This window comes from Equus caballus, chromosome 23, assembly GCF_041296265.1.
Source record: "Equus caballus isolate H_3958 breed thoroughbred chromosome 23, TB-T2T, whole genome shotgun sequence".
NCBI classification, from domain to species: Eukaryota; Metazoa; Chordata; class Mammalia; order Perissodactyla; family Equidae; genus Equus; species Equus caballus.
In genome coordinates this window covers 50044029-50058762 of record NC_091706.1, presented here as the reverse complement: position 1 = coordinate 50058762, position 14734 = coordinate 50044029, and the positions used below count along the sequence as shown (strand labels likewise).

The 14734-nt window shown below is 33.5% G+C and overlaps 1 protein-coding gene across 6 annotated transcripts in view; it reads right to left on the bottom strand.

The window, feature by feature from the left end:
• The window catches only part of CNTLN (centlein), a 321096-nt gene that overhangs the window by 144492 nt on the left and 161870 nt on the right, over positions 1-14734 (bottom strand). The gene's annotated exons all lie outside the window — the stretch shown is intronic.

Below are 14734 nucleotides of genomic sequence, written 5' to 3'. Positions count from 1 at the left end.
CGGAACTGAGCTACCATGGTTAGAGACCTGGATCAAACACTGCCCTTGGAGACCCCAGATCTCCATGAGTGGGATGGAAGTTTATGCTCAAGGCCCTTCATGGCTGGGCTAACTGCAGGAAGCTGGGAGACAAAAATTTGCTGAATGAAACTTGAATATCTGAACTTATATGGTTGGAGTTCCATTAAAAAAAGGCTTTCTCCTCCAGTCTGAGGGCAAGACAGAGTCAATCACAAGAGGTCAGAATCCTAAGCCTATATTACTGCTTTCAAAATTGAGCCGTACACATTTGCAGAGAACTGAAGAATCGACAGTAATGTAAAAACTGATTTATGGCCAGCATACACTGGTGAGTTCAGGCAGACACTAACATCCACTACATAGAGGCTTTCACAACTGAGAGAATGGATAAAAGAAAAACTACCACAGAAAATAAATCTCAAAGAAGTCAAGTTTGCAGATAAGAAAAAATATATGAATAAGTTAGCCATGAATGAAAGTGTACATATCACCCTATCCAAAACAGGAGAATGCACTGCAAGGAAATAGAGATAACAGAACAATTCAAAATGAGTTTTTATAAAGTTATAATGTTTAAAATGTTGGGAAAAAAGAAAAAGAGGTGATACCATATAAGAATAGGTTGGGGCCAGCCCAGTGGTGTAGTGGTTAAGTTTGCACACTCTGCTTTGGTGGCCCAGGGTTCACGGGTTTGGATTCCAGGAATGGACCTACATACTGCTCATCAAGCCATGCTGTGGTGGCATCCCACATACAAAATAGAAGATTGGCATAGATGTTAGATCAGAGACAATGTTCCTCAAGCAAAAAGAGGAAGACTGGCAACAGATATTACCTCAGGGCCAGTCTTCCTCATCAAAAAAAAAAAAAAGAAGAATAGGTTTATGAAACAAAAGAAGACAAATAAGAAAAATAACCAAATAATATATCTAGAAATGCTAAATAAAACAATGAAAATTAATAATAATAAGATAATAATTGATTTAAAATTCAATGGATGGGTTAAATAGCACACAAAGCTAATGAAAATTGATAAAATCAAAGAAAACACAAAGAAACAAAGAGAATGAAAACAGTAATGATATATAAAGTATGTTGGAATAAGAAGCCCAGACACCATCTAATAGAAATGATTCAAGGAGAGAACTGAGAAAATAGGAGAAGACAATACTCAAAATACAATGACTGAAGATTGAGAGCTGATGAAAAATATGAATTACCAGATTAAGAGAGTACTAAAAATTGCAAAAAAATTAAATAAAACTATACAGACACTTAGAAACAGTGAAACTACAGAACATCAAAGAAAAAGAGACAATTTTAACATCAACTAAATTGAGAAAAAAGCCAATTAACAACTAAAGAACTTTGGAATGACAGCAGACTTCTCATACCAAAAAGAAAAGCCAGAAAGAAAACAAGTAACATCTTCCACATTCCAAGGTTTACTATTCATAGATCCTAAATGAAAGAAGTATTAAAGAATATATTTTAGGAAGAAAAAACAACAAACTCAAAAGCAACATACAAAACAAAGTAGGCAATGATATTGAAAGACATTTGTAAATACGTACATAGAACTAAACAAACATTTATTATGTAAAGCCATCATAATATCTAAACGAAGGCAGAGAAAAAGTAAGGTAGAACTAAAATCCTGAACAACAAAATGGTATAAGACCAAGAAAAGGATCAAAGTTAACATATTTTAAGATCCTCGTATTGTTGGAGAAGGACAGAGGTACTGATTAACTTTAGACTTTGTCAAATAAATGATGTATGTGAGAATTTCAAGAAGAATCATTTAAAGACTGGAAAGCAAATATAAAATTTACAAATCAGAAGAGGTTAAAAAAAAGAAAAGAAAAAATATAATCAAATCTAAGGCAAGAAAAGGATTTTAAAAAGGAGGATAAGGAAATAAAATACACACTAAGGAAACAAATACTAAAGATAAAGATGGTCATTACACAATGATCAAAGGAATAATTTACCAGGAAGATATAACAGTTCTAAACTTTTATGTACTCAATAATAAGAGAAATACCATTCTTACATTAATTCAAATAATAAAAAGGTATATAAAGTAACAAACAAGTAGTTTCCGCTCCCCTTTACTCAGTTTACTTCTTGAAAAAATTGATATTTACAGTTTGATTTGCTACTTATATTTTTTGTTCACATAAACACAAATACACATACATAAAAGTTTTAAAAACTGGAATCACATATTTGCAGCTTCTCAGGTAGGTTACAGACTGATGGGAAGGGCACTCACACATGCACACACATACACCTGTACACATAGTGATTAAATGTAGATTAGGTTCCTGCTTTGTTTAGCTAAGAACATGGAACATACTGAAGCAAGATGGCCCCACAAAGAAAAAGCAGGTGTAGCTCATCTCAACTTGGTTTTCCTTGGCTCTCAGATCACATATCCAGCAGAATACACGGCTACAGCTGTTGGAAATGTTATTTCTTGCTTCTTTAGAAATATGTTATACTTACAGATTGTGCTTTTTGAGGAAGAACTCACACAGTCCACTTATTGATAACTATTTATAAACATCAGGGACCACCTTATTCTTCAGTCAAATGAAGCACCAACCCAAATCTTAATGGGTGTTTGGAAGAGGGGCTGACAGAGTGAGTGCCCAGGCACCTCTGAGCAGGATGAACATTGGCTTTCTACTCTGATTTACTACCCATTTATTCTGCTGTTTCTGATATTCTGTCTGGTATGAGGACTACAATTCAAAATCTGCTTCTTACTGGACAAGTTATATGAAACAACTGTATTCAGATGCTGGCAGCGCCAAACTGTGATGCCTGAGAGAAAGGAAATCAACAACAAGAACCCTAATGATAGTCCAGATTTCTGCCAGGAGGAACCCTCCAGAACGTGATGCAGGAAGAGGGGTCCTAAGAAGAACACAATGGCTTCACTGAGTTGAAGAAAAACAGATTAGTTTGAGAAGGCTGAAATGTCTGGAATTGGTGAAGCACGGTACCCAGAGAGGAAGAAGCTACATAGAGGAAAAGTTACAGAAATCTGCAGAATTCATTTGAGTCTGTGGCTACATATTTTGTTGCATCATATGCATAGTATGAAACTCAACGAGGCAGGCAGAGCTATAAATGGAACCATTCCCAGAGCTTACAAAGGGCTGGGAGACAGAATTCTGACTAGCCAGAGAGAAGAATCTTGCTCAACACCAGGGGCATTCAACACAGAACCCAAAAGCGTCATTCTAACGAGCAGGGATAAATAAGCCGCTGGTAAAGGATATTCTAAACCTGTGCTAACAAGGTGCTAAACATTTTCAGGTTTTTAAATCCTGGGAAAACTGAAAACTGAGATTTTTAACACCTCTCTCTCAGTAATCAACAGAAAAAGTGGATGGAAATCAGTAAGAACATAGAATATTTGAAAAGCACTGCGAAAAAACTTGACCTATTAGACATTTATAAAACACTGCACCCAATAACAGCAAGATACACATTCTTTTCAAGCGCCATGGAAGTTTCACCAAGGTAAAACCACACACTGGGCCATAAAATAATTCTCAATAAAATTAAAAAGATCTACATCATGCAAAGTATCTTCTATGACCACAATACAACTAAACTGGAAATCAATACCAGAAGGATGTCTGGAAAATCTCCAAATATTTGAAATTAAAGAATCTACTTTTATAGTTTTTCTTTCAAGGAAGACTCCAAGACGAATTAGAAAATATTTGAACTTAAAAAAAATTAAAACACAACATTTCAAAATTTGTGAGGTTCTAAAACAGCACTCAAATGAACATCTACAGCCTTATGTGCTTATATTAGAAAAGAGAAAGATCTACAGTGTGGTAAGCTTCCAATTAAAAAAACTAGAAAAAGAAGATAAATCAAGTTTAGCACTTTTTCATATGTGTATTGGCCATTTGGATGTGTTCTTTTGCGAAATATCTGTTCAAGTGTTTTGCTCATTTTTCTATTGGGTTGACTGCCCTTTTCTTCTTTATTCATAAGAATTCTTCATACACTTTGGATGCTAGCCCTTCGCTGGACATATATTCTGCAAATATCTTTTCTCACTCTGAAAGTTGCCTTTTAATTCATTTAACGGTATCTTTCAATGAACAGAAGTTCTTGATTTTAATATAGTCTAGTTTATCAATTTTTAGTTTATATTTAGTTCTCTTTAAATCTAGCTTAAGGAATCTTTGCCTACTACAAAGACAAAAGATGTTCTCGTATGTCCCCTCTGAAAGCTTTATGGTTTAAGGCTTCACATTTAGGCCTTCAGTCCATCTAGTACTGATTTCTGTGTACGGTATGAGGTAAAATATTCTACTCATTAAAATTATGTTTTTTTAAAATTGAAGTTCTTGAGACTTTTAGCTATACAGTTATATTATCTGCTATTCTGTTTCCAATTTTTCATAATTATACAATGCTATAATGAACATCCTTGTAGATGTGCCTATATGCAAGATCTCTTTAGTGTTTTCAACTAAAAGTGGAATTACTGGGTCTTTGAGCACATACTTAAAAAGCAAAAAGAATATTTCAAACATAAAAAAAGCATAAAGAATAATATAACTAACATTAATGTACCAACCATCTAGATTTAAAAACAACTAACATTATGCCATATTTAATCCATAGCTTTTATTTTTATGGAAAAAATAAAATGATCTGTAAATAGTATTTCTCGCAAACAATATTCCACCTTTCTTCCCTCCCCAGAAATAATCGATATCTTTAATTTGGTGTGTATATTTCTGTTCCATGTTTCAATACTATATATGTATGTGTGTGCGTGCATAGAGTTAGACAACTATATTTTTGTGGATATATATGTGCATGTATGTATGTGCACACACATACATATCCACAAAAATATAGTATAGTTCTACGAGTAAAAATTTTATATTTATATACTATTATTCAAATTCCTTCTTTTAACTCAACTTTTGCTATTGAGGCATTTTTATTTTGATAAATATAGATCTAATTTATTCATGTTAAATGCAGTAGAGTACCACATTATATTAATATACCACAATATACTTAGATCAGATACTAATGGACATTTACATCATTTCTAATTGCTAACTATTACAAAAATACTGCAAGAACATCCTTATTCATATATCTTAGTTGAGTTCATTGCAAAAAGGTCCTAAGAAAATATTTCAAAGTGAAATTTTTCTCACAAGAGTTTTTATATCCCCTAGATAAATTACAAATATTGGGAAAAAATACTACCAAATTAAATCCCTTTTTCCATCTGAAGATAACTTTGCCTACAACATCCCTACATTGACTATATATGACATCATCAAAATAGCTGAAAACAAACTAAAGCCTAATGTAGTGTTTAGAATAAGTAAACACTTTGTATCAGTTACCTATATCATTCAAAATAAATTTTGATATTTATAAATGCTCATTAGCATTCAATTCAGATGTTCAAACCCAACATTCTTGATAAAATTATTTTCCCTAAAGAAAAACTGTTTTAAAATAGACTGAGTTTAGTGTGACAAAACACACTTAGAGAAAGTAACTTTGACTTTTTTTAGAAAAATAAAGTATTTTTGTTTAGGAAAATAAACACAAGATTTACTACCTAATTATTTAAGTAAACAATATGTAATTCTTCAAGTAATTCTAAAAATATCATATATACAGTGCCTCAAATGTATGAAAAGAAATTAAGGTAGCAATTAAATTAAAAATATTATACGTATGGTGCTAATATAATTCTAAAAATATCATATGTACAGTGCCTCAAATGTATGAAAAGAAATTAAGGTAGCAATTAAATTAAAAATATTATATATATGGTGCTAATATCTGAATGTTTATGTCCTCCTAAAACTCATGTTGAAATTCTAACCCCTAAAGATGATGGCATTAGGAGGTGGGGCCTTTGGGAGGTGCTTGGGTCATGACGGAAGAACCCTTATGAATGGGATTAGTGCCCTTATAAAAGAGGACCACCAGAACTCCCTTGTCTCTTCTGTCAAGTAGGGATAAGACAAGAAGTCTGCAGTCTGGAAGAAGGTCTTCACCCAATCATGCTGGCACCCTGATCTCAAACTTCCACCTCTAGAACAGTGAGAAATAAATTTCCATTTATAATGTCACAATTTCTGTTGTCATATTTTGTTGTAGCAGCTTTAATGGACAAAGATATACAACCTCAAAAAATAAATACCCTATGTATATAGTCACAAATGTATTAAAATAATTTAAGGTATCAACATCAACAGTTGATCTCAAGAGTTAGAAAATAAAACTCGAAAATATACTTGCCATTTACTCTGGTGAACTATCTACCAATGAATACAAAATCATACTTTTTTCTTAGCCAACAATCTTGCTAAGTGTACAGCAAAATATAATGAAAATACAACAAATATATAATAGCTAAAAGGTGAAACCAACCCAAATATCAATGGATGAATGGGTAAACAAAATGTGGTATGTATATACAATGCAATAGTATTCAGTCTTAAAAAGGAAAAGAAATTCTGACATAGGTGACAACATGGAAATACCTTGAAGATATGAGGACAAACGAAATAAGCCAGACACAAAAAGAAAAATATTGTATGATTCCATTTATATGAGGTACCTAGAATACACAAATTCATAGAGACAGAAAGGAGAGACAGGAGCTGGGGAAAGGGGGCATGGGGAATTATTATTATTAACCATTAGGGTACAGATTTTCAATTTGAGAAGATCAAAAGGTTCTGGAGACGGATGGTGGTGATGGTGGTACAGGAAGGTGAGTACTGCACTGTACACCCAAAAATGGTTGCAATGGTAAATTTTTTGTTACGCATATTTTACCACAATAAAAAATATATATCCCCCACAATTTAGGTTGATCATACAGCAAACAAAAGTTATAAACTATTTCTGTATTTTACCCAGAGGAGAGGGCAGGAAAGAGAAAGAGGGGGAAAAAATGGAAAGAGGTGGAGAAAACATAAACACAGGAAGGCACAAAAGAGCTTTATCTCATTAATCAAAGTTTGTAATTATATATATGTGTGTGCTTATTGATTATTATTTGTGTCTCCAATAAACTGAAGCCCTGTGAGGCCTGGAGCCATACACGTTCTGCTCAATATTTTACTTGCAGTGCCCAGCATATTTATTGACTTAATGAATGAAAGCACAAACAATCCAAAGGGTCACACAGATTCAGTAATATGTACCTAATATTATAAAACTCCATAGTTTAAAGGCCTTTTGTACATATATTATTTACTTAGCTACAATGGTGTACTTACTTCCAGGTCTCAGTACTTTTACAGTATCATGAGTGACTTCTTAAAGCCCATCTATAGGCTTCAAGTTGCATCATACTCTCAAGCATTCTAGAGACAGAAAAGAGGAATACAAAGGACCTGGGCTTCGGAGCTCTAACTCAGCAATGAGTTAGGTTTTACGTTAATCTTGCTCTGAAACTTCTCACTCTTATCTAGGAATCCTTAATACATGAGTTTACTTCCTATGACCCCAATCTCAGTAGATGAATTTCTTGTCCTTGATTTTCAATCATAAAGTAACTGGGATTCAAAACCTGTTGCCACATACCCTTGAAATCCGTTGCCTTTCAATGGACTCTCATAACTTGCACAACTCTTGATTACACTAGAACTTATATTCTCATTTCCCAGAATTTATATTCTCATTTGCATTATGCTTATGATAGCCTGTGCTGTTTCATCTTGGACTGATTTCTCAAGGGCAGATACATTTAAATTCTCATCTTATTAATTCATCTCATTAACTCTTACAGGTGATCATATAGCCTGTTTGTGAAAGCCATAAAAATTAATACATGGGACAACTGGAAATTCACATGCAAAAGAATGAAGTTGGACCCGTACTTAACACTATATAAAAAAATTAACTAAAAACGGACCAAAGATCTAAATATGAGTTAAAACTATAATACACTTAGAAGAAAACATGGGGGCAAATATTCCTGATCTTGGATTTGGCAATTTGTCATACTTAGATATGACATCAAAAGCATAAGCAACAAAAGGAAAAATATATAAAGTGGACTTCAACAAAATTAAAAACTTTGTGTATCAAAGGACCCTATCAAGAAAGTGAAAAGACAACTTACAGAATGGGAGAAAATATTTGCAGATGTCTAGTAACCAGAATCTGTAAAGAACTCTTACAACTCAAAAACAAAAAGACAAACAACCCAAGTTTTGAAATGGGCAAAAGACTAGAATAGATATTTACGCATGGAAGATACAGAAATGGTCAATAAACACATGCAAAGATGCTCATTAGTCATTAAGGAAACGCAAATCAATACCACAATGAGATACCACTTCACATTCACTAGGATGGCTTTTTTATAGGTTTATAGGCTTTAAAGACTGAGAGAAAATAAGTGTTGACAAGGCTATGGGAAAGTGGAATCTTCATATATTGCTGGTGGGAATGTAAAATGATGCGGCCACTATGAAAATAGTTTGACAGTCCCTCAAAAAGTTAAATATAGACTTACACATGACTCACCAATTCTGCTGATAGGTATATATCCAAAAGAATTGAAAACAAGTATTCAAACAAGTACTTGTACACAAATGTTCACAGTGCCACTTTTCACAATAGCGAAAAAGTGGAAGCAATTCAAATGTCCATCAATGAATGAATGAATAAATAAATTGTAGTATATCTGAACTGCCAGCATGACTACTCTTGCACTTTGGGGCATTAGGTAAAATAAGGGTGACTTGAACACAAGCACTGAGATACCTCGATAGTTGATCTGGTAACCCAGTAAGCTACTAAGTGACTAATGAGTGGGTAGTGTATACAGTGTGGATATGCTAGACAAAGGGATGATTCACATCTCAGGTAGGATGGAGTAGGACAGCATGAGTTTTCAACACACTACTCAGAACAGTGAGCAATTTAAAACTTATGAATTGTGGGGCCGGCCAGGTGGCGCAGCGGTTAAGTGTGCATGTTCCACTTCTCATTGGCCTGGGGTTCACCGGTTCAGATCCGGGTGCAGACATTGCACCACGTGGCAAGGCATGCTGTGGTAGGCGTTCCATGTATAAAGTAGAAGAAGATGGGCATGGATGTTAGCTCAGGGTCAGTCCTCCTCAGAAAAAAAGAGGAGGATTGGCAGATGTTAGCTCAGGGCTAATCTTCCTCGGGAAAAAAAACCTTATGAATTGTTTATTTCTGGAATTTTCCATTTAAAATTTTTGGACTTCAGTTGATCATGGATAACTGAAACTGCTGATAAGGGGGGACTACTGTATATTAAATATTCAGAATAGGTAAATCCACAGAGACAGAAGGCAGACTAGTGGTTGCCAGGAGCTGAAAGAAGGGGGAAATGGGGAGATAAGGAGTGACTGCTTAATAAGTATTGGAGCTCTTTTTGGGGTCATAAGATCATGGCTGGACAACATTGCAAATGTACTAACTGCTACTAGATAGTATGCTTTAAAATAAAACTATTATGTAATTCATACATTGTTATTAGTTATCCAAAAATACATTTGTTTTTGAAAAATGTCATGATTAGCAGACTTTTTTTCCCAAGAATTTTATTTCCAATGCATGTCAGAGAAATGCAGCTCCTAAAATCCTCATTTCTACATATGGGAACAATAATGTTCTTGCTTAGAAAGACAGGGAGTCTTTCTTTGCAGAAGAAAAAAACTAGCTGAACTTTCCTACCATAATATTTTGATTTTAGCTCCTTAAGCAATTATTATTCAATTTTATAAAATATTCTTTGAAACTATGGCCTACATATATTTAACATTTAACCCAAGAAAGTACTCCATCCTGGGCTATGCCATTGATCTATAGCTTGTTTACTTTTTATCATTAAGAAAAAATGATCAAAAGATCATTGAAATAAAGGAGTAATGATATATGGGGCAAAATTCCTTACTTCTACAAAATAAAATTTAAGTTTTTAATTACAAATTTCCCCTTACCACTGACCCCAACTCTAACTGCCTTCACTGAAAAATTCACTAACCAGGATTCTCAGCATCAACCAGGAAAAATATCAGTAACTCTTTGGAAATATTTTGCCTTCTCATACTTATTTTCAGGTAAGAAACAAAAGTGAAGCAGGAATGGTTAAGAAGGGGGGCGAGATGTTTAAGTGTGTTATATAAAGAATTTAGATTTTATTTTAAGAGCAATGAGAAGATACAAAATGTTTTTAAACAGGGGAGAGACATGCTCAGATTTGTATTTTAAAAGATCACTCTGCAGCATTGGGGGAAAAATGGATTTGAGGGGATAAGAGTGAATGTCGGCAGCTATTTATGAGTTTATTCTAGTTGATCAGGGAAGATATGATGGTGATTTGAATAAGGACAGGGATAGTAAGAATGGAAAGAAATAGATATATTCTAGAGATATTTGTGATGTGAAATCATTAAGACTTGTCTCTTACTATCTAGCATCCCAAAGAGTTGTTTCATCTCACTAGCACATGGCAAGTGCCCCTATAATAAATCTCATCAGGGTTTGAAATTACTACTCTTCAGTACACAACTCTGTATTCAGTCCCTAGCTTAGTGCCTGGCTCTGAATTATATTGTTTAAATGTTGAATGAATAAATAAATGAATTAAAATATGAGTATTTGTTAAATACTGGAGGAATCAAGCAATTTATTAGTTCATAGATTGCTAAGTTCTTGATCTTTTTGTTAAAATAGCATGATGATATAATAAGAAGATGGATTTTATAGATCTAAATGAATTATTATAGGAAGTATATCCCATGAAAATTTCTCAAGTCCTCATATTCATATACTACAGCAGCAACAAAAACTTCTGACCGTACTCAATGGTAGAAACATTATAATGTAGGTCAGGGGTAGCATCATTTTTTCTTAAATCACATTTTGTAAACTGACTTAGAGTTGCCACATTATTTTTTAATGGGGTTTTGAAAAGTTAACTCAACTTTTAAGACTGGATTTGGAAGTACTATACAAATTTAGTTTAAAAGTAGTTTTAGTAGTATATCCTATATATTCCAGCCTTAAATTTAAAAAATAGTCATTACTGTGTAAATAGGGGTAAATCTTACTTCTTAAGTAGTCAGGACTGAGTACTAAACTAGATCCCAATGTGTGACACAAATATAAGACTGCCTGGTCCACAGAAAAACAGGCTGAAATTTCTGATTCCCAGCAAGAAGAAGTAGACATATTTATCCCTATTCCTCCTACTAATTAAATACAAAAACCCTGAACAAAATACGTAAAACAAACATAAGTCTCTGACAGGCAGGGAGAAGAAGAAGAATAGGAATATTTAGGAATAGAGGAACAACTCACAGTGATAGGTTCCCTGGCTTTCTTCTTTCCTCCCAAATATTTCAAATTAGGTACTGAAGAAACCCACAACCCAGAAATGCCAACAGACACAAACAAAGCAAATCTTAAGGAAAGTCTGTTTTCTTTAGCCAAAGAACCGGGAATGGGGCAGACTAGCAGGACAGAAATCTTGTTGATGATAACCACTGTTCTCCAGCCATATACCACTGGGAAAAGAAAAAAATAGCTTACTCTCTGTCAATGAAGGCCAAGTGAGAAGCCTGAATTTCCACCCCCATCAAATGGTAATGAGGCACCCCTTCACACTCACTTCCACGCAATGTCATCAGCAGTCAAGTTTGAAGCTAAGACTCCCACTCCTTCCTGGCAGTACTGATGTGAGCATGATGTCATCAGAGGTTTGTTAAAATAAAAGACTGAAATAAGATCTAGAGTCTCAAAACATAATACTCCAAATGTCCAGGAGACAATTCAAAATCACTCATTACACCAAGAATAAAGAAAATCTCAATTTGAAGGAGAAATCATATTAAGAAATTCCACCACCAAGATAATATACATGTCAGAATTACTTGACAAGGACTTTAAAGTAGCCATGATTAACATGCTCCAATGAACAATTATGAATGATCGTGCAACAAATAAAATAGAAAATCTCAGCAAATAAATAGGTGATATAAAGAAGAATCAAATGAAAATTTTAGAATTGAAAATTATAAAAACCAAAATAATAAACCCACTGCATGGGCTCGATAGCAGAGATGACAGATGAAAGAGGAAAGAATCAGTGAACTTGATGATAAAACAATAGAAATTACTTGAAATAACCCAATTTGATCAACAGAGACAAAATAGGCTGAAAAATAAAATGAATAGAGCCTTAGGGACCTGTAGGACAATACTAAAGAATCGAACATTCATGTCAATAGAATCCCCAGAAGGAGAGGATAAAGAATGTGGGGCTGAAAAAATTATTTGAAGCAACAACAACCAAAATTTCCCAATTTGACAAAAGGCAGAAACCTAGAGATTCAAGAAGCTTAGAGAATCCCAAATAGGATAAACTCAAAGAAATTCATGCCCAAAAATGTCATAATTAAACTTCTGAAAAGTAAAGACAAACAAAAAATGATTGAAAGCAGCCAGAGAAAAAGATGGATTACCTCTAGGGGAACCACAATTCAAATAACAGTGCATTTTTCATCAGCAACCATGAAGGCCAAAAGGAAGTGGCAAATATTTTTCCAGTGCTGAAGAAAAGAATCTAGAATTCTTTATCTTTGGGAAATAGCCTTTGGGAATGAAAGTGAAATGAATACATTTTAGATAAAGGAAAACTTAGAGAATTTGTTCCTAGCCAACCTACCCTAAAAGAAAGTCTAACGGGAAGATCTTCAAACGGAAAGAAAATGGGAAAAGAAGAAAACTTGGAAGGTCAGGAATAAAGAAAGTGGGAAAAAAAAATACCTCTACTATATTTATGAGTAAATATAATAGGGTATCCTTCCCTTGAAGTTTTAAAATTACGTTTTATATTTGAAGTGAAAACTATAACATCATCTCATGAATTTCTCTATGTATTTAGAGAAAATATTTAAGACAATTAATTATATTATAAAGGGGGTGGGTAAAGGGACACAATAGAATTAAGGTTCCTACATTCTACTTGAAATGGTAAAATGTTGATGCCAGTAGACTGTAATAAGTTACGTATTATAATACTTAGAGCAGACACTAAAAAACTGATTTAAAGAGATATTCTCCAAAACCATATAAGTAAATAAAAACATAATTCTAAAAACATGTTCAAGTTACAGAAAGGAAGGAAAGAAGAGATAAAGAGAGGGAATAAACAGAAAACCACTAATAACATGGCAGACTTAGCTCTAACCTATCAATAATGCAAGATAGAATGTCAGCATGCTAAAATGGAACTTATGTCTCTACACTAGCAATGTACAATTAGAAACCAAAATTAAAATTACAGTACCATTTTTAGTAGCTCTAAAAAATTAAATACCTTGGTACAAATCTAACAAAAATTAGACATATAGAATCTTCATGCTAAAGCTATAAATACTGATAAAAGAAAATATCAATAAAGACATACCATATTCATGGACTAGCAGACTCAACATACTTAATATGTCAATTCTCTCCAAACTGATTTATAGATTTAGCACAATTCCAATAAAAATTTCCACATGATTTTGGTAGCTATAGCTATTTTCCTTATCTATTTTTGTAGCTAAAACTTATATGGAAAAGCAAAGGGACTAGAAAAGCCAAAACAATTTTCAAAAGAATGAAACTATTGGATGCACACTAACTGAGTTTAACACTTATTAGAAAACTACAGTAATCAAGACAGAGTGGTGTTCACAAAAGCTTAGGAATACAGATTAATGGAATAAAATAAAGAGTCTTGAAAAAGACCCAGAGAAATACAGTCAGTTGAAATCTGACAGTTACAAAGGCAATTTACTGGAGAAAGGATAGTCTTTTCAAAAATGGTATTGATACAACCGGACATACATTTGAAAAAAAACGAACTTCAACCTCTAACTCACACCTTTTACAAAAATTAGCTCAAAATGGATCATAGAGTTACACACAAAACTTTCAGAAGAAAACATGGGATAAAACACCTGTGACATCAGGTCAGGAAAACAGTTATTAGACAGGGCATCAAAGCCATGATCCATAAAAGAAGAAAATAATAATTTGAACTTCATCAAAATTAAAGCTTTTGTCATGTAAAAGACACTGTCAAGAGAATGAAAAGGCAATCTATAGACTGGGAGAAAATATTTGCAAATCACATGTTTGATTAAGGACTTACATACAGAATATAAAAAGAAGAATTATTGTTTAATTGGCTTAATAATAATCAATTTTTTAAAAACAGGCAAAAGATTTGAACAGACATTCATCAAAGATATAAAGACAGCAAATAAGCATGTGAAAAGATAATCAATACCATTAGCCATTAGGGAAATGCAAATTAATATCGCAATGGGATACCAATACACACCTATTAGAATGGTCTAAAAGAATAATGACAACACCAAGTGCTAACCAGGATATGGAGCAACTCGACCCATATGAATTCCTGGTGGGAGTGAAAATTGGTAGAGCCACTCTGGAAAACAGTGGCAGTTTCTTACAGAGACATACATACCCTGACCATATGACCCAGCAATGCAACTCCTAGGTATTTACCTTAAAGAAACAAAAAGTTATGCTCACACAAAAACCTGTGTATAGTAGCTCTATTCATAATTGCAAAAAACTAGAAAAGACCCAAATGTTCTCCAGGAGATGGATAAACAAACTG